The 24,365-nt window shown below is 36.2% G+C and overlaps 1 protein-coding gene across 1 annotated transcript in view; it reads right to left on the reverse strand.

Annotated features, from left to right (window-relative positions):
• Positions 1-24,365, reverse strand: part of AGMO (alkylglycerol monooxygenase) — a 328,631-nt gene that overhangs the window by 33,649 nt on the left and 270,617 nt on the right. The window lies entirely within an intron of this gene.

Below are 24,365 nucleotides of genomic sequence, written 5' to 3' on the forward strand. Positions count from 1 at the left end.
CAACTTCATTCCCAGGTTTCTTGATGTGAGGCCTTGAGCAGAGGTCTTCTGCAGATGCCTCTGCTGAGACCTCCTTGAGGGAGAAGGTAAGGCAAACTTAGAGAAGACTCCACTCAGACTCAGGACCCGGTATTTTTCCACTCCTAGCCTTTCCCCCTTGCGTTCTCCCCAACCCAGGGTCCATAAAACTGCCAGAGCATTTTATTTGGGGCTCCCTCAGCAGCGAGACACGACCGTCACAGACCTCATGTCTGTGCTGATGCACCTGACCCTCCACCTGGGGGAGGAGAAAGGAACAGGGGGAGTTGGTGCTTTCTCTGGTTGTGGACTCCTGCTTATACCATCACAGTTTTAAAGGCCTAACTTCGTTTTGGCTTGTTGCTTTAATCAACTACTCTGACACCTGGCAGCTCAGCGCTCTCTTTCCCAGTTCACCTGAGCCCCAGACGATAATAATGCACAAAATTCACTCATTTACAAGTTAAAGCATCATCAGAAGAGGCTTTTCAGAGCATCACAAAATATAAAGTGTTTCCCCTTTAATTTCTCATTAATTCCTGAATATATTAGTTGGATGGTTGCAGTAGGCCAAACAGAAGTTACCGGAGGATGGGAATATGATCACTGCTATCTTCTGTTACACTGGGAAACCTGCTCAACTTCTAATACATTTTTTTTTTTTTTTTGCGGTATGCGGGCCTCTCACTGCTGTGGCCTCTCCCGTTGCGGAGCACAGGCTCCGGACGCGCAGGCTCAGCGGCCGTGGCTCACGGGCCCAGCCGCTCTGCGGCATGTGGGATCCTCCTGGACCAGGGGCACGAACCCGTGTCCCCTGCATCGGCAGGCGGACTCTCAACCACTGCGCCACCAGGGAAGTCCCTCTAATACATTTTTATCTTTCTTGTTTTACAGTCAAAACCTATCAATAAGACAGTTTGATGGATGCTGCTTCCACAATCGTCTCTCACTTCCCCAGCAATGAGAGCCAACGTACACCCATTTGGTCCTCCACATTCCCCACCTTATCTGAAGGCATAGATCAAATTGTCAGCTCTCACATACGAGCTTTCTTTGAAGTTCCATTTTGTATTTGAAATAATGCAAAATTTGCATTTTATTTTATGATGTGATTATGTTTTAAGAGAAAAATCATGTGTTAACCATCATGCCATTTAAGAAAGTATATATCCGTGTTTATTCAACAGCTCTGCATAATGAATGGCCCTAATTAACTCATATGTATATTTCATTTTGCAAAGCAAAATCTAGTGGAGCCAGTCAGGCCTGGGTTAGGATCCTAGGTCTTCTAAGCATTACTGAATTATCTGTGGGGATAATGTTACCATCTTGCAGGGTTGTGTGAGGGTAAAATGAAATAATGCGATCTTCAACACCTATTTCTTCTCTTTCTTCTGCACCTCTTTTCATATGTAACTGGTTAAAAAGCTGCTCAACTTTGTGGCCCAGACATAGCATGGTGTCACAGCCAAAGTAACACCAATCTGACAATCAAAAGTAATGGAGAGGTAATTTATATATTCATGGCAAACTCTTCAAAAAATGTCAAAGGGGGGTTATGCACAGAAAATAAAAAGCTCTTAAAATCATTTTCACCATTCTTTCCCCAAAAGTCCTATTTGTCATATAAGTATCTGTTCTCTATCTTTCTCACAAAAATTTCCAAAGTGATTTTTAAATATTTTTTTGTCCTGCCATCTGCTGAATGTTTTCCTCTCTTTTCCTCAGCTATCAAACTGACCCCTTCAAGGCAAAGCATTCGCCTCTCTCCATTTCTCATTTGCTGACTCTGTACAATGCTAGTCCAACAATCTGACTGGTAACATCTGCTCCTTACCAGGCATGGGATATGGAGATGTTGAGTATCCACGTGCACTTGGGGAAACAGGATTTGTGAAGCTAAGCGACTTGCACAAGGTCACAAATTTAGTAAGTGAAAGATTTAACATGTGCTTTTTTTCTCCTCCTTCCCTCCCTCTGTCTCCCCTTGGCTGTCTTAATACCACTCCTTTTCATAAACCAAACAGCCTTAGTCACGCATCAGCCTGTCAGAATATGAGGCATAAAAATGTGAGTCTCGTACCACTGCTAACTTGATGGATAAGAGGATTAGGGAAGAGCTCAAAGTAATCAGTTCATTAACACTAAAATATTTTATGGAGAAAGGAATTCTGCCTTTAGAACTTAAAATCTATGCTACACGATTTGAAGAACGTGTGCTACACAGCAGGGAAGAAAACATCTGCCAATGAGTAGAACCTGAATCAAAGGAAGTTTTATTAAGAAAATTGCCTTAATTAAAATTCAACACTTCAGTACTCTACAAAAACACAGTAATTACAGCAAGATTTAACTTTAAATGTGCAAACCACAAAAAATGGAAATTCAGAAAAATCCCATCTGGTTCAACCTATCATCTTCAGTAGGCAGGTGCTAGTCACAGTGTGACTGGGAGGAAAAGAACTTAGGATGTATTCAAAAAGAGACAATAGGCTCAAAATGGCTTCAAAATGGCTACAACAATAGGCTAAGTCCACATCACCAAACAAAGTGAGATGCAATACCCAACCTAATTACAGTTTCAACCTCTCCCAGCAAAGTAATCTTAATGGGTCAGTCTGGAATTTCCTGGTCAGCACCAGTGAGGTAATCTGCCTGACAGATCCCTTCCATCCCCCAAGAATGCTGAGGAAGGCCACTCTTTCCTTGTCCCTGTCTCCTCTGCCTACAGAAGCTTTCCATTTTGTACAGTTCCTCAAAGGGAGCTCATTTATGTTTGCTAGATGGGATGCTGCCTGACTCATGAACCATTAAATTCATGAACCATTAAATAAAGCCTATAAGATCTTCAAATTTACTCAGTTGAAATTTGTTTTTTTTTGCAGTACGCGGGCCTCTCACTGTTTTGGCCTCTCCCGTTGCGGAGCACAGGCTCCGGACACGCAGGCTCAGCGGCCATGGCTCACGGGCCCAGCTGCTCCCTGGCATATGGGATCTTCCCGGACTGGGGCATGAACCCGTGTCCCCTGCATCGGCAGGAGGACTCTCAACCACTGCGCCACCAGGGAAGCCCTGAAATTTGGTCTTTAAGGAGAAGGAAAAAGAAGAGCTCAAAGAGAAATGAATAAAACATTTCAAAGAGGAAATAGAGATTATAAAATATCAAATTGTGGCATAGGTGGAATTTTATACCATGATTTCTATCTGAAAGTCAGACTGTTGTTCTAAAGAAATAGTCACTTATTGTTTTTGATTCATTATCAACTGTCAAAAAAAAAAAAAAAAACCCAAGAATACAAAGGGAAAAATTAAAGACATCAGAAAAAGAGAAAGGGGATTAATAGCCTCCAAATCTACGGATTTTTTTTACATGAGCATATTAGTCTTTTTGTTTTGAACTACTATGAAGAAGTTTTATGACAAGTGTATTAAATTGTGTGGGTTAAAACAAATCCATCTAAAGTGCCAGCCACAGCCTGGTATGGTGCACACTTGTCTGGCTGGGAGTAAGGAAAACCTCTCTCAGAGTGGACTCACAATGTCTATCAGGCAAAGCCCAGGCTAAAAAACACAGCTCACGCCAGGGAGCTTGAGGGAGGGATTGAACATGGAGAACCAGTGACAAAACTGATGGCAGAGAACAGAGGTGACCAGGGGCTGGGGGAGAGGGGATTAGGCAGTTACTGCTCAATAGTTACAGCACTTTTGTTTTGGATGATGGAAAAGATTTGGAAATAGTGGTGATGGATACATAACATTGTGAATATACTCTAGGCCACTGAATTGTACACCTGAAATGCTGACTTAAAATACACTGATTTGCAGAATTAGAAATGGTCAAATTAATCAACTTTCTGTTGTGAAAATTTTACCACAATCGCAAAAAAAGAATTAAAAAAGCAGCCAATAAAAAATAGGGATGGCAGAACACAAAAACCTACAGGAAACAGTGTAGCAATTTAGAGATTAACCACAGCAATAGATTAACCACAGCAAGAAGACTTGGCTACCTAGGCTAGAGGGACCAAGGGAGCAACAATGGAGTTACCAGGGTCTGGGAGACAAGGTTCAAGGACTGGAACAGCAGTAGAAGCTGCAAACACCAAGGAGACATAACCACTGCTGAAGATGTTGCCCAGAGCAGTCAGAGGGGAAAGGACTCTGGCTTCTGGCTTCCTCCCAACCATCAATATCGCACTGCTGCCCTACAGTGGCCAGAACGAGGTGGAAGACAGAGGTTAAGGAGCCCAGCAATGTACTTGGCAGGGTTCAGTCCCCTCAATCCAGAAAAGAGCAAGGAAAAGACAGGGAACGGATCAGGGAGAAACCAGCAAGTAACCCCCATACAACATACATCGCTGATGGGGTAGTTGGGCATGTCTTAAAAAAATATGATAAAAAATATTATAAGGATTTGACCAAATCCTTATATAATGTGTATAATGTGTTTTATACACATTAGAGAAAGATCAAAATAAATCTTTTCCTGAAACTCAACCACTAGCAACAACCTCTAGAAAGGGATTAAAAATAGTCCTTCCATCCATTTATCTTTTTGGACCACAGGTGAATTTGTGTTTAGCAAATAGATTATAATGTGAATCTTCCAATGTGAGGTTCATAATTTCCTATCTCAAAGAGGACTTCGTTGTTTCCTTGCCACCTCCACGTACTTTATTCTGTGTGAATGTCTATCTCTCCCAAAGTTAGTGTCATATACTAATATCTTTTTCATTTCCCTAGCACAGCCAGGGGCCAAAAACGTCCTGACTTGCTTATCTGCTCATGCCTTAGTTCACTTGGACACTGGTCTTGCCTGCACTCAAAAAGTTTTCAAAATATGCCACCTGAGAAATAGTTTACAAAACAGCTCTTAGTGAGACACTTTCTTCCTTAAAATCCATCCATAGCTTTTTTCTCTTACGGTGTACACTTTTAAAGTGTTTGGTCCACAGTAAGGGTCAGCAAAATTTTTCTGGAAGGGAACACATAGTAAATATTTTGGGTTTTGTAGGCCATATGGTCTCTGTCATAACCACTCATTTCTGCCACCCTAGCGTGAAAGCAGCCTCAGACAATCTGTAAACAGAAGGGAGAGGCTATGGTCAATAAAACTTTATTTGTGTACACTGAAACTTGAACTTCATATGATTTCATGTGTCACAAAATATTCTTCTTCTTTCGATTTTTATTCTACAATTTAAACATATAGAAACCATTCTTAGCTTGTGGGCAGTACCAGAACAAAAGGCAGCCTGCAGACCCCTGGTTTACAACATAACATTTTCTGAGATCTGTTGCCTGCCCTCTTTTCAGGCTTATGTTTTCCCATCCCCCACTCTTGGTTTAGTAATGCTGAGCTACTTATTGTTCTTTGAGCATATCATGCTATTTGTTACAAGTTTCCTCTGCCTAGAATGACTCCTCTTTCTCCTATGCATTCTGCAAATACCTGCTCAAAGAGACACTCCTCTGAGACTCTTACTCAGGAATTTGAGCTGCTTTATCCAATATTTATCTTATAACCTCTCATTACCTATAATAGTGTATGTGCCCAAACATGGTTCTTACTGTACTGAAATTATCTGTGCATTTTCATTCCCATTGACCTTTAGCTTTATGCGGACAAAGACCTTCCTTGTTTCATTTGTGTTTTCATCCCTAGAATTTTGCAAAATGCCTAGAATATGGCAAATGTTCCAATGAATAATTGTTCACGGAATGGAGTGCCAGTTAACTAAAATAAAATTTCACTCTTCATCATAACACGTTAAGTAACTACCATAAATGTTGAGCTTAGCAGTGTTTCCTCATCTAAGCACTGGTGAGTAAGTTTGGTCACTTACTTATAATATGTAAAGGGTTCCTTCAAATCTGACTCTGTTCACAGACAACTACTACAATGACTCCAGAGTGCTGTTTCCTGTTAGTGTAGAAATAAGTTGTTGGGTTGTTTTGGGTTTTATTTTGGTGTTTTTCCAGACACTAATTAATTATTGTTTTGGAAAACAGATCCTAATGAAGAAAAATAGAGACTGAGATCACTATCGCCTCCAAAAGCCACAGAACCCTGTGAACATGCAGATGAAATGCCCAGAAACAATACTGCTGATTTTTTGTCAATTTTACTCTCTTTGGATAGAAGAAGGAAGTAATTTAAAACATTACTTTTTAAAAACTAACTAGTAAATAAGGAAATATTGGGCTTCAGACTGCAGAATTTATGTGATTTTTAAGGAAAAATGGGGAGATTGGAAAGAAATTCCACACCAAAAGTAATTTTTTCTTCTCTGCCCTTTGGTATCTTTTAGGAGGGGGTTCCTAGAAACATTAGTGGGTGGGGAACCTGAGGAACAAATTTAAAACAGTGTTTCAAACACCCTAAAGAAATATTAAATAAAGGAAACGAGAAACTGCTTTCTATGTCCTGAGAGGGGCAAGTATAAGGAATGTAAGTTACACATTTTTAAAACATTACCAGTATGTAACAATTAAAGATATGGAAAGGATTCCTTAATTGAAGACAGTTATTCTGAAGATTTTAAGGAAAAAAATCTATCTGTTATTGTATAAGATGTTATTGTATTTTTTCATAAATTTGGAGGGCAATCATATATTTATTAACAAAACAGAGAACAAAAGCAAACAGCTTTTGATAGGTAAGTATGGCAAAAGAAGATAAAGATCCCTGTCTTGATCTGTATCAGATGTTAGATGTGAAAATACTGTCCCAAGATCCCTGCTTCGACTTAGACATAAGAGGTCTGTATAGAGACAATAACTGGTCCCAGGAATAAAGTGGGTAGCTCAAAAGCTTAAAGGAGCAGCCACAGATGATGTAATTGGCAGATGCAATGAAGTGAAAGACAATCAACTAAGATGTGAATTAGAAATACATAATTTAAATACCAAGAGATTTGGGTGTGCTGCCCTCCTGTTATATATTGGAAGTTGTCCTAATTTAAAAGTTAGAGTCTAATTATTGGTTAGTGGTAAAAGGTTGGCCTGGGGCTTTTTTATATACATCAGATTTTCATACTACTTTCTATTCTATCATCAAAATTCTCTTTAAAACTTTCCTAACACTGTAATTACACGAAAACCAGACTGAAGGTCATGACAAGTGCAACCATCACCTAAAACCTAAATAGCTAAGAAACAGCTATCTAAGAAATAGAAAATATTCAAACCCCACTATAAAAAGTGAAGAGATCTTTATGATTAAGGCAAAGAAAGAGATTTTGAATGCTTTTCTTCTATAACCACTGTGTAATCAACCTCTAATTTGCCTTATAACTCTTGGAACTTTCTGAAAGATTATTTTGCTATGAAGCTCTGTGTCTGCACATATTCACACCAGACAATGAAGAGAAAACCAGGGGAAGTAGCTTCCAGAAGCAGCAGCTGAGATCCAGAACATGTGCATGGAGAAACTGTGTGTACCATTGTTGTATGTTCTTTCTTCTTTGGAGGGTCATGCTTATGTCAGAGTTTTCACAGATTTTCACCAGAAAAGATGAAAAAAACATTTAGGGAAAAAAGAAGCTCATACAGACATCCTTATCCTTTTGTGTCCCCAGTGTTCTCTTCATTCGTGAGAAGAAGAAATAGGTCCACTTGGTATTTAAAATCCTGCCTACAGTTCTGTGACAATGTGTATATAGCATATTTGAGTTAGATCTAGAGATTTTTTCCCTTGCCTACAGAACAATTTACATTCAAAATTTGACCACACAAAACTATGGAACTTAAGGTCTGTTTCAGGAGATGGGATATAAAATGTCAGGGAAACTAAAAGATATGCTTCTGTAAGCGTTCACTAAAGATAAAAGTTAAGATAAACATTCCCTTTGCAGGTGTAAAATATCCAAAGTTGTCCTTTAAATAACAGTTATATACATATATATTGACCAAGAAGGACTTAAGTTTCCTTCAGATTGACCAAACTTTAGACAGTCTTCGACTTGACTCCAGGCACCAGACATCCCTTTTCTTAGAGTAGTTACTTTAGAAAACTTTCAGCTGTAAATTATTTCTCTGTCCCTTTGAGATGTTAGTCTCCCAGACTCTTATCAGTTTTACAACCCAGAAATGTCTTTCTCAGGGACCTGGAAGCCATTGTTTTGCAATGTAATCATCAGGACCCTCCTATCTCCGCTCTCTGTGGGAAGGTAGCAGTCTAACTTCAGCAAGTGACAGTATCAAATACAGATGGTCTAATCACACAGACCAATCTCCCATGAACACATCCTCAGGTACTTTTCCATTAGCTCACCCCAGCATTTACAAATTCTCCCATATTTGGTTTTAGGGGAATTGAGTTCAGTTTCTCTGCTGTATTGCAATACAGGAGAGCTCTATTGCAATATTCTTAAATAAAGACTTATTTGTCATTTTTAACAAGTATTTAGAGTTATTCCTCTTCTACAATAAACACACACATATACACACATGCCTGCACACACTTACATGCACACAAAATGTACATATACATTTTTAAAGCTAATTCTATTTTAAATTAGTCATAATTTTAAATGTTATTAACAAATTAATCTAAAGCTAGAGTTTAAAATATAATGGCAAAAAAGATTATACGTTAAAATTAACGTCTGTGGAAAATGAAGGAAATTCAAAGGTATGCATTTCAGAGAATCTGAGAAAATGAAAATTATACAATTTGTTTAAGAAAAAATTTCCAATTTTACATTCTATTATTATAAATAAAATATACCATATTACACAATAAAATGGTCATGGAAAGTTATAAGTGTAATTATTTTTGAAAATAAAAATATTTTAAATGTCCTAGGGCATTTAATAATATGAATAATTATACTAATTTAAATAAAACAAACAGTAATATTAACATGAATAATTTAATAACACATCCCTATTACTACATGCCAGGTACTATTTAAAGTTGTTTGCATAGGTATTAATCAACACAATGATTTTGTGAAGTAGGTTTTATTATGCTCCGCTTTACAGCTGAGGAAATTGAGGCACAGAGAGGTTAAGTAACTTGCCCAAGGTCACACAGGTAGTGAGCAGGAGAAGTGAGATTTGAACTTGGGAAGTCTGGTTCTAGGTCTGTGCCCTTAGCCTTGTGGAAGGCCAGCTCCCCAAATATCACCAACACCACTTGTTGATAAGACAAATCTGAGTGGCTGCTTACTGCCCTAAAGGGGATCAACACCTCCAGAGCTGCAGCAGTGTCTCTGAGGACAGATTCAGAGGTCAGAACTTACTGAAAATTGAAAACTTGGTATAAGGCAGGTCTTAACAAAGGAATGGCTTGATTAGTATTAGCTAAAGATCCAGATAAAAGAGTCTAGGATTAGTTGCAAAAACAAGCTGAAGATATATGAGGCAAAAGATTTACAGAATTGAGGGCACAAATTGTATGCTAATGCTTTCTGTTGAAGATGGATCAATCTGGACCAGTATGAAATATCAAGCAATTTTCCTGAGCTAAAGTCATGCTAAAGAAGACAACAGAATAGTAAAGTCATGTGAATGTACATACTAGGCTGTATGGGGGCCTGTAATTTGGTCTTCACTGTCCAAGCTGGGTGTGGGAGTATATACTTTGGGTTCTTTACATCTCTTAAAAGACTACTATATCAATTTTTGTTTTTGTTTGAAAGCAGTATGCCTGTCGAATAAATTAACTATTTTAAGTTGACATTTTAATATGCTTTTTAAAGCACCATTTATGTTAATAAACCAATCAGGATAATTTATAACTTAGTGTGTTTTATAAATAATTTAACTTGCTCTGATTTAACTCTATGTAAATGTGTCTGAAAATTAACATATTTGTATATTTTGTATATTCATATACAATTGAATATATGAACATTGGTATATTCATATACAAATAACACAATTAATTGTATTCAGTTAACAGTTGAATTGAATACAACTGTTCAACAGACCTCACTGGTTTTTAGACTTAAAAGCAAACCTTAGAGTTTTGTCTAGGACATGTAAGAATAGGCTATTTTTCACATGTGTATTTTCTCATCAGTGCATTTTGCAACTAATATTTTCCCTTGCAACTATCTTTTTTTCTTTTGTGTTGTTGCTTTAACTCATTATGAAGCAATAACTGCTGTTGCCAATAGAAACCTTTAAAAGAGAAAAAATTGACTTCTCCTGACAAATGATCAAACTACATTAAAGAGATAATATAATTATATATAATAAACATCTTTTTATTAAAAGTACAACTGATATCAGCTATGCCAGTTCTCTTCATATTAAAGTTTCCATATCTAGCAAATAAAAATATAGGACACTAAGTTAAATTTGAATTTCAGATAAAAAATATGTTTTTAGCATAATTCACCCCAAGTAATATTGGGACATACTAAAAATTATTAGTAGTTTATCTGAAATTTATTTTTATTGGAGTATAATTGCTTTATAATGCTGTGTTAGTTTCTGTTATACAATGAAGTGAATTAGCTGTATGTATAACTATATCCGCTCCCTCTTGGACCTCCTTCCCACCCCCCCACCCCCCATCCCACCCACCTAGGCTGTCACAGAGCACGGAGCTGAGCTCCCTGTGCTTTACAGCAGGTCCCCACTAGCTATCTATTTTACACATGTTAGTGTATTTATATCAAACCTCATCTCCCAATTTGTCCCACCCAGCCCTTCCCGCCTCTGTCCACATGTCCATTCTCTACATCTACGTCTCTATTCGTGCCCTGCAAATAGGTTCATCTGTACCATTTTTCTAGATTCCACATATATGCGTTAATATACGATATTTGTTTTTCTTTTTCTGGCTTGCTTCACTCTGTATGACAGACTCTAGGTCCATCCACATCTCTACAAATGACCCAATTTCGTTCCTTTTTATGGTTAATAATCCATTGTATATATGTACCATATCTTCTTTGTTCATTCCTCTGTTGTTGGACATTTAGGTTGTTGCCATGTCCTAGCTATTGTAAAGAGTGCTACAATGAACACTGGGATACATATGTCCTTTTGAATTACGGTTTTCTCAGGGTATATGCCCACTAGTGGGATTGCTGGGTCATATGGTAATTCTAGTTTTAGTTTTTAAAGGAACCTCCATACTGTTTTTTTTTCCCCATAGTGGCTGTATCAATTTACATTCCCACCAACAGTGCAAAAGGGTTCCCTTTTCTCCACACCCTCTCCAGCATTTGCTGTTTGTAGATTTTCTGATGATGCCCATTCTAACCAGTGTGACGTGATACCTCACTGTAGTTTTGATTTGCATTTCTCTAATAATTAGTGATGTTGAGCAGCTTTTCATGTGTCTCTTGGCCATATGTATGTCTTCTTTGGTGAAATGTCTATTTAGGTCTTTCACCTATTTTTTAATTGGGTTGTTTGTTTTTTTGATATTGAGCTCCATGAGCTGTTTGTATATTTTAGAGATTAATCTTTTGTCTGTTGCTTCATTTACAAGTATTTTCTCCCATTCTGAGGTTTGTCTTTTTGTCTCATTTATGGTTTCCTTGGCTGTGCAAAAGCTTTTAAATTTCATTAGGTCCCATTTGTTTATTTTTGTTTTTATTTTCATTCCTCTAGGAAGTGAGTCAAAAAATATCTTGCTGTGATTTATGTCAAAGAATATTTTTCCAGTGTTTTGCTCTGAGTTTTATACTGTTCAGTCTTACACTTAGGTCTTTGATCCATTTTGGGTTTATTTTGGGGTATGGTATTATGTAGTGCTCTAATTTCATTCTTTTACATGGAGCTGTCCAGTTTTCTCAGCACCACTTATTGAAGAGGCTGTCTTTTCTCCGTTGTATGTTTTTACTTCCTTTGTCGTAAATTAGGTAACCACATGTGCGTGGGTTTATCTCTGGGCTTTCTATCCTGTACCATTGATCTATATTTCTGTTTTTGTGCCAGTACCATACTGTCGTGATGACTGTAGATTTGTAGTATAGTTTGAAGTTGGGAGCCTGACTCCTCCAGCTCTGTTTTTCTTTCTTAAGATTGCTTTGGCTGTTCGGGGTCTTTTGTGTTTCCATACGAATTGTAACATTTTTTGTTCTAATTCTGTGAAGAATGCCATTGGCAGTTTGATAGGGATTGCACTGAATCTGTAGATTGCTTTAAGTAGTACAGTCATTTTCACAATATTGATTCTTCCAATCCAGGAACATGGTATATTTCTCCATCTGTTTATGTCATCTTTGATTTCTTTAATCAGTGTTCTATAGTTTTCTGAGTACAAGTCTTTTGACTCTTTAGGTAGGTTTATTCCTAGGTATTTTATTCTTTTTGTTGTGATGGTAAATGGGATTGTTTCCTTAATTTCTCTTTCTGATTTTTCATTGTTACTGTAGAGGAACACCAGAGATTTCTGTGCATTAATTTTGTATCCTGCAACCTTATCAAATTCATTGATTAGTTCTAGTAGTTTTCTGGTAGCATCTTTAGGATTTTCTATGTATAGTATCATGTCATCAGCAAACAGTGACAGTTTTACTTCTTTTTTTTCCAATTTGTATTCCTTTTATTTCTTTTTCTTCTCTGACTGCCACGGTTAGGACTTCTAAAACTATGTTGAATAATAGTGGCGAGAGTGGACATCCTTGTCTTGTTCCTGATCTTACTGCAAATGCTTTCAGTGTTTCACCATTGAGAATGATGCTTGCTGTGGGTTTTCATATATGGCCTTTATTATGTTCAGGTAGGTTCCTTCTATGCCCATTTTCTGGAGAGATTTTTTTTTATCATAAATGGGTGTTGAATTTTATCAAAAGCTTTTTCTGCATTTATTGAGATGATGATATGGTTTTTATTCCTTAATTTGTTAATACAGTGTATCACAGTGATTGCTTTGCATATATTTAAGAATTCTTGCATTCCTGGGATAAATCCTTCTTGATCATGGTGAATGATCCTTTTAGTGTGTTGTTGGATTCTGTTTGCTAGTATTTTGTTGAGGATTTTTGCATCTATGTTCATCAGTGATATTGGTCGGTAATTTTTTTTGTGTGTGATATCTTTGTCTGCTTTTGGGATCAGGGTGATGGTGGCTTCATAGAACGAATTTGGGAGTGTTCCTCCCTCTGCAACTTTTTGGAAGAGCTTGAGAAGGATGGATGTTATCTCTTCTCTAAATGTTTGATAGAATTCACCTGTGAAGCCATTCGGTCCTGGACTTTTGTTTGTTGGAAGATTTTTAATTACAGTTTCAATTTCATTACTTGTGATAGGTCTGTTTATATTTTCTAACTCTTCTTGGTTCAGTCTTGGAAAATTGTACCTTTCCAAGCATTTGTCCATTTCTTCGTGGTTGTCCATTTTATTGGTATAAAATTCATCCCAAGTAATATTAGGATATATTTATACTAAAATTATTAGTAGTTTATCTGAAATTTAAACTTAATTGAACTTTTTTTTTTTTTTTTGCGGTACGCAGGCCTCTCACTGTTGTGGCCTCTCCCGTTGCGGAGCACAGGCTCCGGACGCGCAGGCTCAGCGGCCATGGCTCATGGGCCCAGGCGCTCCGCGGCATGTGGGATCTTCCCAGACCAGGGCACGAACCCGTGTCCTCTGCATCGGCAGGCGGACTCTCAACCACTGTGCCACCAGGGAAGCCCTTAATTGAACTTTTGTATTTTTTCTGACAACTCTCCTTAGTGGCAAGTTTTCATCTGATAAGATTTGAGAGCAGTAAAATCTACTTAGGATACATTCTTCTATCTTATTCAATTCTTTTCTAACAATGTCCCTTCTATGATTTGCTTTCTTCCATTTAAGCTGTCACTTGGACTTAGGTGCAGAGATGAAGGCAGACCCAGGGTGTTTCTTTATCCTACAGATAGGTTCAATCTAGTCTTTATTAAGGTTAAAAAGCAAAATTAATCTGAAAGGAAAGTTATATGCAATATAAAAACTAACTTCTAATAACTTTAAAAATAACTATCTCTGATATTCCATGTTTATAACAAATACAGACGCTGTGGGGTTAAAAGTCTATTCTACAGGGCAATTTTCAGAGATGTAAGACATTATTAAAGGAAAAGAAGAAACAAAGAAACATCAGTCATTCCTGAACGTTTGCAATATGCTCAGGTCCACACTAGAAGCTTTAAAACTTTAAAAAAAAATTTTAAGTGGGATGTTAAACAATATCCCTTGTTACTTTTATTTTCCCAAAATGAGAAATGAAGTTCACTGGAGATAACTGATTTCCTCAGGCTATTGGTCTAATAACCAGTGAAAGCAGAATTCTAGCTATATCTCTATCTATTAACAATGTTTTGTCCATCATACCAGCTGGGTTTAGATTCCAGTCAGCTTTAATTGACTGTCACAAATGGTGCCAAAAGAAGGAATAATCTATATCAGGGAGTGTCAGCCGGTTCCCATTCAGGAAAGGTGAACACCCAAATGTAAGCACTCACTGTGGTAGGACTGGTCTTGGCATCAAGCCACCAGGTTAACATGCAGCAGCCAGGTTAAGATTAGGGAAGTCACCAGGTGGACAATGTTTAGGAAATGATGATTCCATGGGAAAAGCAAGTCTCCCATCTGTTTATTGCTGTGCCCTTCCTTCCATCATAAAAAACAAAACAAAACAAAAAAGACAACTGATATGGGTCAGAGATGGAGGCATTTATTGGACTCTCAGAATTTTCTTCTCTCCATCTGTTGACTGTCAGTTCCCTCAGAAAGATCAGTAAAAATCTGTTGATGAAGTCAAACTAAGTTTATTAGATGTACTTCAGGGAGGGGTAACACAACCTAAGAGAAACAAACAAATCTTAGGACTGTTATAGACAAGGGAAATCAGAGGACGTATTAATTTTTGTTTGTTTTGTTTTGTTTTTGCCTGGCCTAGGTGATTTTAAAGTAAGTCTGTAAAGGCAGAGAACTATTTGGAATTGGGCAAAGTTCAGGTGAAACAACAGTTTTGGATTGTTGAACTCAGCTTTGGATTGGAAGTGAGACTTTGTGAACAAGTTGATAAATAAGTTATCTTGGTTGATATAGAGTTTCATCACCAGATGAGATTTTGGATGAATATTTTTTAGCTAGGGACAACTAGATTCAAATTCTAATTCTCTTGATAGACCAGTATTTTACATTATTAGTTTACAGGAATGAAATCAGATATCAAATCAAATATATTTTTTAATCACAATGTTTGGAAAAAATTATCACTTAGTGATGAATGATATCAACAGTCTTAAGACTAAATGCTGGAGGAAAGAAGACAAAAGACCAATGAGCCTGGGCTGCTAACTGGTGATTATGAAGATCCAATCCTTAATTTGAACACATATTAGTTCCAGATACCAGGACAGAGAATCAAATTGATCAATGAACAACTGATTTAAAAACTGCATCATAGAAAAGGAGTAAAGAATTTCTATGTCTAATCAATAAAACTGAGATTATATTAGAGAAGGACCTAACTATTTACATAATTACCACCTTCCCCATTGTAGGGTAAAAAACTTCAGGGGAAAATACATGATAAGCCAAATTATGTACAACATAAAATAAATATGTGAAATAATGAACAGAAACTATATCACCTGACGATTACCTTACTTATATTTAAAATATAAAATGGTTTAATTTATTAAATTATAGAAATAAGGTAAATAACATTAAGTGTCGATGATAGATGCTACTACAGTATTTTACCAGATTCACTAACCTAAGATGGAGGAAAACTTTTAAGTCAGAAAAAAAGCACTGTTGTTTGGAAAAAGAGTTTGGGAAGAATGTGGGAACAGCTCGAAGGAATTTCTTATATCACTTTAAAAGCCCACTCTATCATACGATATTTATAATTTTATAATACTTTAAAAAATAGAGATTTAGTTGAAAAAAATCTACTTAGTCTTAACATGCACAGAATGGTCAGATCTCAAGGGACCACTTTTACAATCCTACTCACTAAATCTAAATCATCAGGAAAGAAATCTTCAAATTAAATTTAAGCAAAGTATCTTTTTAGAGTTGGGTGGTAAACATTCATCAATGTTTCTTTGTTCTCTCAAGCAGCTACAGCATTATTATTCTCTCAACTACCCTACTATTATGATATCATCTGGAGACCCAAGAGTGCATCTGGTTAAAATTGATGGACCCTTGCTACACAGAAATCATATGAGCTAGAGTTTTCCCCAGAAGACAGAGCAAAAAGTTAAATCAATCCAGATCCATTTTATTTTCTGAGACTTGGAAGAATCTCTATTTTTTTGTTTGTTTGGTTTTTTTAGTGTTGGCCCATGACCCTTAGCTATGGGTAGTGTCAACATCATTTGACGCTAAGCTGAGAAGAGTTTGCAGTGATCATGGCTGGAGAGTTTCAAAGAGAAGCTACAAAGTGATCAAAACATATGCCAGTTAAGTTTAAATTTGAATTTTTAAATATTTTAAGTAGTAATATAAAAACCATTGAGTTATTTAGTCAAAGGCAATTTTAGCAGTCAAAACCCAGAAATCCACCAACTCCAGCAACACAAGATTGGTATACTTTTTCCAAAGGATGGAAAATTTTGAGGTTACAATAGACAAAAATGCCCAGAATTCCCCCAAACCACTCATTCACTTTCTCCCACTACTCTATCCATTTATAGTTCAACTTGATATTTTCTAATTATTTCCTGAACTTCTACTTCCTGCCTCTGAGCTTTTGATATTCTTTCTAACAGAATGTTTTTTCCCTGCATTACCATATTTTAGGACTTAAAAAAAACTCATCCTTGAAACATCCCTCAACTCTTAGCTAGAAGTTATTTCCGTCTTTTATCCCTTCTTCAAGTGTTTTGCTCACAACTCCTAGAAAACCTTGTACGAGGGGTAAAATGGTGTGTATATAGTAAATTATGTGTATAAGAAAGGAGGAAACATACAGATAGTTACATTTGCATAAAGAAATAGTGGAAAGGATATACAAGATACATAAAAAGTAAGAGGGAATAAATGTTCTCAATGTGTACCTTTGTCTAATGACTTGATTTTTTGAACCAGTGATTATTTCTTCAAAGATGTGTTCAAATATAAGAAAGAACCATCTTGCGTCACTGTTGTTTATGAACATTCTCTCCCTTATTTTTTGGTAAATTCTCCTAGAACAGGGGCTATACGTTGTTCATCTTTTATATCCCTTACCTGATTTTGTGTAGTGTATACATTAAGGGCATTGCATAAACACCTGCCCCACAACTTGCCCCATTAGGGTATATTCTGAAACAAAAGCTAAATAAAAATCAACACAAAGAGAACATATCTTCCCATTTTGTAGAAGTAATAGTTTACACCATTAATGTATTGATGATGAGGCCAGAGCTTCTTTCCCATCTTAATCAAAGACAGTAAAGTATTCACTAATTCTTTTTTTTCTTTTTTTTTAACATCTTTATTGGGGTATAATTGCATTCACTAATTCTTAAAGAGATGAAAACATAGTGAATTTTACTTGACTTACTATCTTGAAAATAATACATACTACTGTTAGACTATAAAAAAGACATTTTAGAGTCTAGAAAATTTAGAATAAAGGTTAGTCTGTGGATTATAAGGATAACAATGTCAGTAGCAGATGATCTGAGTATTCCAGATCACATGGAAGTCCTAACACTCTAATAGATCAGGTTATTGTATATAATATGACACATTCCACTACAAATACTTAATTTCCTTTCACTTTACTACAATGAAAGATGTCCTCCCTCCCAACTAATCTCCCACTCTACCAGATTCCCAATGTCATCACTGCTTAACTTTCGTTTCCCTTTTTCCTCTGAGATCTGGGACTTAAGAATATACCTCTCTTTCCCCTTTGACCTGAGGGAAAACTAAATACAGTCTAAATTAGAGCCTGAGCTAGACTAATAGACTGAGTCTGAGATTTGCAGGTTTCTAAATAAGCCCTAGATTCCTAATTAGCTCAACAAGGAACAAAATAGCATTCAGCCTTTCTTTCATCTTCTGATCCTCCACCAACTTGGCAAGACAATTTGCAGCCCATGAGGCTCGGTAAAAATAAATCACCATCATAGAGGTATAGTGTACCATAAATATTCAAAACCTAGAATCACAAACTTACAAATTGGAAGGGTTTCACATATATGTCCAGAGTGCCCAGAGTTATGGACCATTACCTCTATTAAAAAGGAGAAAAATGCCACAGTCATTACTCATGACAATTTAATCACCTCTATTTTTAGTTAATTAAGAATATTCGTTAACTGTTAAGTACAAGTCTAATTTTCCAATACAGAAATAACATAAATGCTTGTGTTTTCTCCCTGGGATTAGTACAGAAACCAGAGCTCAAAAGAATGATGGAGGAAGAGAAGGGAATCCTCAAAGCATTAAATAATAGGTCTGCATCTTATAGATCATCATCCCCAGACAATCAGACACTACATAAATGTTTCCATTGTTCATTTCCTTTATTGCAGATACAATGAAACTGTCCAGTATGATTAAGAGATGTCTTACGATAGAAAATAGAGGCACTTTGCTAGAATATATCATTGAAAACATTTTTTAAAAAGCTGAATAAAAGTCTCATCTGTTTCATCACAAACCCTCACTTACTAAAGATAAAGAAATCATGCAGTAATTCAAACTGCATTTTTAGGGATTAAGTTTTATGCCAAAATGATTACATATTCCAGCAACAGCTCTCTAAGGATGCTGGGTTTACAAAACAGCTTCTAGTGGTTAAAATAGATAAGCATTTCTAAACTGAATATGCTGCATTTGGTACTGAGCAGGAATTTGTTTAACTAATGAATAAATTTGCTTCTGTGGTAGTAAATGCTACCTGCTGTTAATTAAAACCCCCTAAAATATGTTTTACATAGTGACTTTTTGGAGGAACAACTACTAATAGAATCTTGTTTCTTATATTCCTCAGCAGATAAAAGTGTCAGTTAATAGATGATGACTTGAAGTTTATTCACTCTCCACAAATTATGATGCATCCTTTTCCAATAGAAGCTATCAAGCAGAGCCTTCTCAAACTCTTGTAGTCTCCCCCCAACCAATAACATATATGTTATATATGTTTTATATATTATATATTTAATATTTTTTATTATCTTATCTCTTCCAACTCTCCATGATAAGGGTTCTCCAGTTGATGGGTCCTCCCCAGTGCTCTGAGCCCCATATCCAACTCCTTCATTGCACACCTACCTGCATATCAAATGCCTCATTTTTTTTCTTTTTCATCTAGAGCTTCTCACTTTCTAGCACACCTTTAAACAAGCTTAAGACTCTCTAAACTTTCCTTTTTGTCCTCTTTCCCCTTTGGTCCTTTCCCTCCTTTTGCCCTCCTTCTAAAGTTAAGCTTCTAAAAAGTGTATTCCATAGACACTGTCCTCCTTTCTGGCTTCTTATTCCATGCCTCCATCCAAAATTGGAATCTTTTTCCCACCACTCCTCTGAGTCTCTCCTGGATGCACCAGCAGTGCCCTCTGGGCATCGTGCAGTCCTTATCTTAAGTGATTTCTAACAACAACTTTCTTGAAACTCTATCCCTTTGGTTTCTGTGATATAATTCTCAGGGTTTCTCCAGATTCTTTGGATCTGACTCAACCTCAGCCTTCTTTAGGAGTAAATATACAATTTTTTAACATGTCAAATTCACTGGTAATTAGAGAGATGCAAATTAAAATATGATTTATAATGTGTTTCTTATGAAACTTATAGGGAAAATAATTCATACATTGCTAGTGCATATAAAAATTGAAACACCATTCCAGAAAGCAATTTAGCAAAGTGTTTTAAAAGCCTAAAAAAGGCATGTATTCCTTGACCTAATATCATTCTATTGTTAGGAATATGGCCTAAGGAAAGAATCATGAATATTTGAAGGAGTTTATTTGTCAGGACATTGATCTCACAGCACTGGTTATACTAAGGAAATTGATAAACAACTGAAAATGCTCAATAGTGGAGAAGTAAATTATAGTTATCAATACAAATAAGTGCTACGCCGCTTTCTGAAATGATGCAAATAATTATATGTACCTGTATTCTCAATACATTTTCAGGTTGAAAAGACAGATTAGAAAACTGTATGTTAAGTATGATCTTATTTATAAAAAGAGTATGTATACAAACACGTAAGTACAAGTACATAAAATACTGGAAGGTTTTGGATCCAAGTGTCTGCTGCTGTTTCATGTGACTGGTGGAAATACCGGTGATTTTTTTTAACTTTCCAATTTTTAAAAAATTTCCTACAATAAACAAGTATTATTTTTGCCAGAATGGAATAAAAATGAAAATATTTTCAAAACTGTTTGTATTTGAATAAACTAAACACAGTATTGAATTTTCAATTTGGAACTTTGAGCTTGTAACTTGGATGAATTTGTTATAGTTTCTCTTCAGGCAGATATTCAGAAGTTAATGAAATAAGTGAAGGTTGTTTCAAAATGTTCCCTTGTTCTGACTTTGCATATGGAATAGAACTGAAAAATAAAAGGTTTGGCATGAAAAGGTTGGAAAATTTTACATTGTAAAACAGTAGTTTTTTAAAGATGGTAGGGGAAAGAAATCAACACAGTATGATTTCTGAGCTATCAGAGATGGTAGTAAGTATTATACACTATGAATTACATTTTTATTTCACCAACACCAACAATATTGCTCATATGAGCAGTACTAAGCAATATGTCCAAGTATTGTGCTGAAGACTTAATATGAATCATCTACTTGTTCCCTAGAGCAAAATTATGAGGCAGGCGCCATTACTATTCCTATTTTAAAGATGATGAAAGGGAGACAAAGAGAGATCAATGAACTTATTAATGGTCATGCAGGTAAGTGACTAGGTTTGAACCTAATCTAATTCCAGAGTTTGAGTGTCCAATTACTTTGTGATCTGTCCTCATATCTATCATATCTAAAGAGAAATTACCATTACCAAAATTTCTCATACATATATGACCCAGCTACAGAAAGCGGAAGAGTATAAATGGCATTTATTTTGTTTAGATAGAATATTATCCTATCTATATCCTTTAATTAAAATGGAAAATATTTTTCCTTAAAATTCATTAAAATTTCAAATGTTAAAAAAATGAAATATGATGAAACACTGATAGCCCCTAATTATAATAATTCTAGTTACACTTTGTTACAATAACTTGCAGACATACACACACACACATATATGCACATACACTTGTGAGCACATATATATATTTATATAAAAATTTCACACATATGAATAGCCACTGTGCCATTACCATTTACCAACAAGGCCATATTCGAATTAACCCCAACATACACAGACAAACAAACATTTACAGAGTTCTAATGCTAATGGAATATACTCTATACACAGAAAAAGGAAAGGTGTGTGTTCCGAAAAGTAATAATAAAATATTTTTCCCAACATGACCAAATGTTTTTACTACTTTATACACTATCAGTTAAAGATTCAATTATTCATTATTTCATTCAATAAAAATTTCCACGCATGCCAAACCATGCTAGACACTAGCAATAAGAGATACAAAACTGAGGTCAGTGGTAGAGGCAAAGGTATAAATGACAACTCAGAAGGTGCTTTGATAGAAGGGTACATAAAGTGGTAAGAGGATGAATTCCTACCTTCATCAGAAAATGGGTTGAGGGGAGAGGGAGTTCAAGAAAGCTTCCTAGAGAAAATAGAAGAGTGAACTCTTAAAATGAAGGAAGGAATTAGCTAAGCAGAGCAGTAAAAGAATGTTCCAAACAGAAGAAATCCTATGTATAAATGTAGCCCATGCAAGAGTGGACAGGAAAGTCATTAGCTGTCGTGGGTAGCAGCTTAATGTCAAAATTAGTGTCTTAAAGTCCACAATCTAGCACAACATGTAGTTCCCCCCCCCCTTTTCAGTTCAGATTCTAGTCAAGAAGCAAATCTTTTCTTTGAGGATTATACGGATGAAATTTCTCTTGCCTTCAAAATTTGGGGTAGAATAAGAACCACCCAGAACACAGAGGAGGCAGTTAAGGAATGAGGGTCCCAAGGAGAAGTGGAAAAATACAACAAAGAAGTAGTTTAGAAGAGGCTAGGTAGGACTGGGATGGCAACGAGCTTCAACCTGAATGCAAACTTCTGTTAGTTGGAAATAACTGTGCTAAGAAAAATTTCCATTCCCACTAGAATTTTGGTACTGCCAAGGGGTGGCTTGTGAGCCTTTAGTTCCTCCCTCCAAATGCAGAGATTTTGCAGCTTCTCCTGAACCAGGTTCAGTGGGAATGAGTGCTGTAAGCAACTAATGACAGTCGTCGTGGACACTGAATTTGAGAGTAGTGACACATAAGACAATTTTCTTGTGGCTATTTCCAGTCTACAACATAGACTGCTTTTGGGGGAGTAGTGAGAAATGATGCTGAGCTGGGTAGGTAACTGTTGTAGAAAGGTTGTTCTACTATCCTCAGGAGTCTTGGGTACGGTACAGAGGCAGAAAAGTATTTTAACCAAGGAGACAGCTTGATAATCCCATTTCTATAATGACGATTACCACAGTACATGAAAATGTCTCATTTTATTGTCTGATTTCCTCATTAGACTCGAAGGCCTTTGATAACAAGGGGAATAAATCTTTATGTACATGCAGTGAAAAACTCAACTTAGCGAATGAGTACTGATGAGGTGTTTTTTTTCTTTCTTTGTTTTTTTTTTCCAGCCCTTAAGAAACATTCAAGACATCAAGAATTGTCCAGAGAGATAAGATGAGCATTACATGTCACAGAAATCAAGAGAAAGGAGATTTTCTTTTTTCAAGGAAGAGTTAGTATTTAACTGCGAAAAAAGTCAGAACAGTCATGTAGAGATCTGAATAATGGCCACAGAATTCATCAGTTAGAAAGTTATTGTTGATCTTAATACAGAGATATCAGTACAAAAGTATGAGTGGAATTCAAAGGGCAGTAGGTTTAGGAGAAAGGAAGTAGGATACAGAGAGTATGTTCTATTCTTGGGTGAGGGTATGGGAAGAAGAATAATGGTAACTAAGGACACATATAAAGTTGAGGGTAAGATTATGGGAATTATGTGAATGAACATCTTCTTAAGATTAGAATACGTAGACAAAGATGCAAAAATATTTAGTTACTTCAAACTTACAATATTCTAATTTGTCATTGTTCTCCTACCAGCCTATGTCTGTTGTGCTGAAGAAATGATAGTTTTAATCAGGATAAAAGTTCATTTAAAAAAAGCAATTTCGACCCATGACACACTTTTCCATAAAAAGCCATCCCCAGCTGAAGGCAGACCCCAGTAGAATGTGTGGAAGCAAGGCTTAGGTTAATAGGAAGGCCATGGATATTTAGAAGAGTTACAGAGACGTGAAGAGGAGAACAGAAAGGAGGAGATAGGATGCAAAAAATAAGGTACATCTACTTCACAAAATTTCCTAGAGCCATACTCATTTCTTACCCATGGGTAATGGGAAAGAAATGCCCTCACTCAAAACTTTTTCCCCAGATGTGAAATTAGCAAAGGATCATGACCTAATATCACAGGTTTAATGGTTTATAAAATTTAGCTTGAAAAGCTTAGACTTACATAACATTTCCTCTTAGGGAAATGTCCAAAAAGTGTTTTAAATTCTGAATTATAATGTATCTTTTGATAAACAACCTTTTCATAAGATGCATCTGTCAGTATTTATTCCGGGCTAAGAGAAAGATGATTGCACTCCACTCATGGATTTGTGTTCAGTCTTTTAGGAACTGTGGTTGAAGTGTTCAACAAAGTGATGTAATTGTGCTGAGTTACCACATTTTTGAAAATGATTATTAACTAAAATCTTTCTTTGGCTGACCTAGACTTTTCTAGATGATCTCTGGGAAACAATGTCTGTGAAGATCTATTGTAAACCATCACAGTCTACTAATTTTTATTAATGATCAAGTTGGTTGTCAAAAAGTATTTAGTAGGATATTCCCAGTATTATAGAAAGAATCCTCAGACACTTAGGGAGTGGCTAGATTTTCTTCTTAAGGAATCACTTGAAAAATTAAGGCACACAATATTAAAGAAAAATTGTTCTGCATGTGTGAAGCATGTGCTAGATATAAATATTAATGATCTGTAATAGGTAGAACCATAATCTGGGAGCATTCAAGCATAATTCCAACTGTCTGATGCTTTGATAATATATTCTAGTAAGTGGAAGGCTCAGACGGAAATAAGTCTAATAGGAAATTGAATCACACACCCATAGACTTATGTGGTTGAACTGATTTCAGTATATAAATCTGAGGTTGAAAAAACTCCTGAAGTGACCACTTGAAAACATTTGAAAAGTTTCACCTTGGAATTTTACTGCAGGGTCAAACAGACAAAGCATAGTCCA

The sequence above is a fragment of the Globicephala melas genome, chromosome 9 (genome assembly GCF_963455315.2).
Source record: "Globicephala melas chromosome 9, mGloMel1.2, whole genome shotgun sequence".
NCBI lineage: Eukaryota > Metazoa > Chordata > Mammalia > Artiodactyla > Delphinidae > Globicephala > Globicephala melas.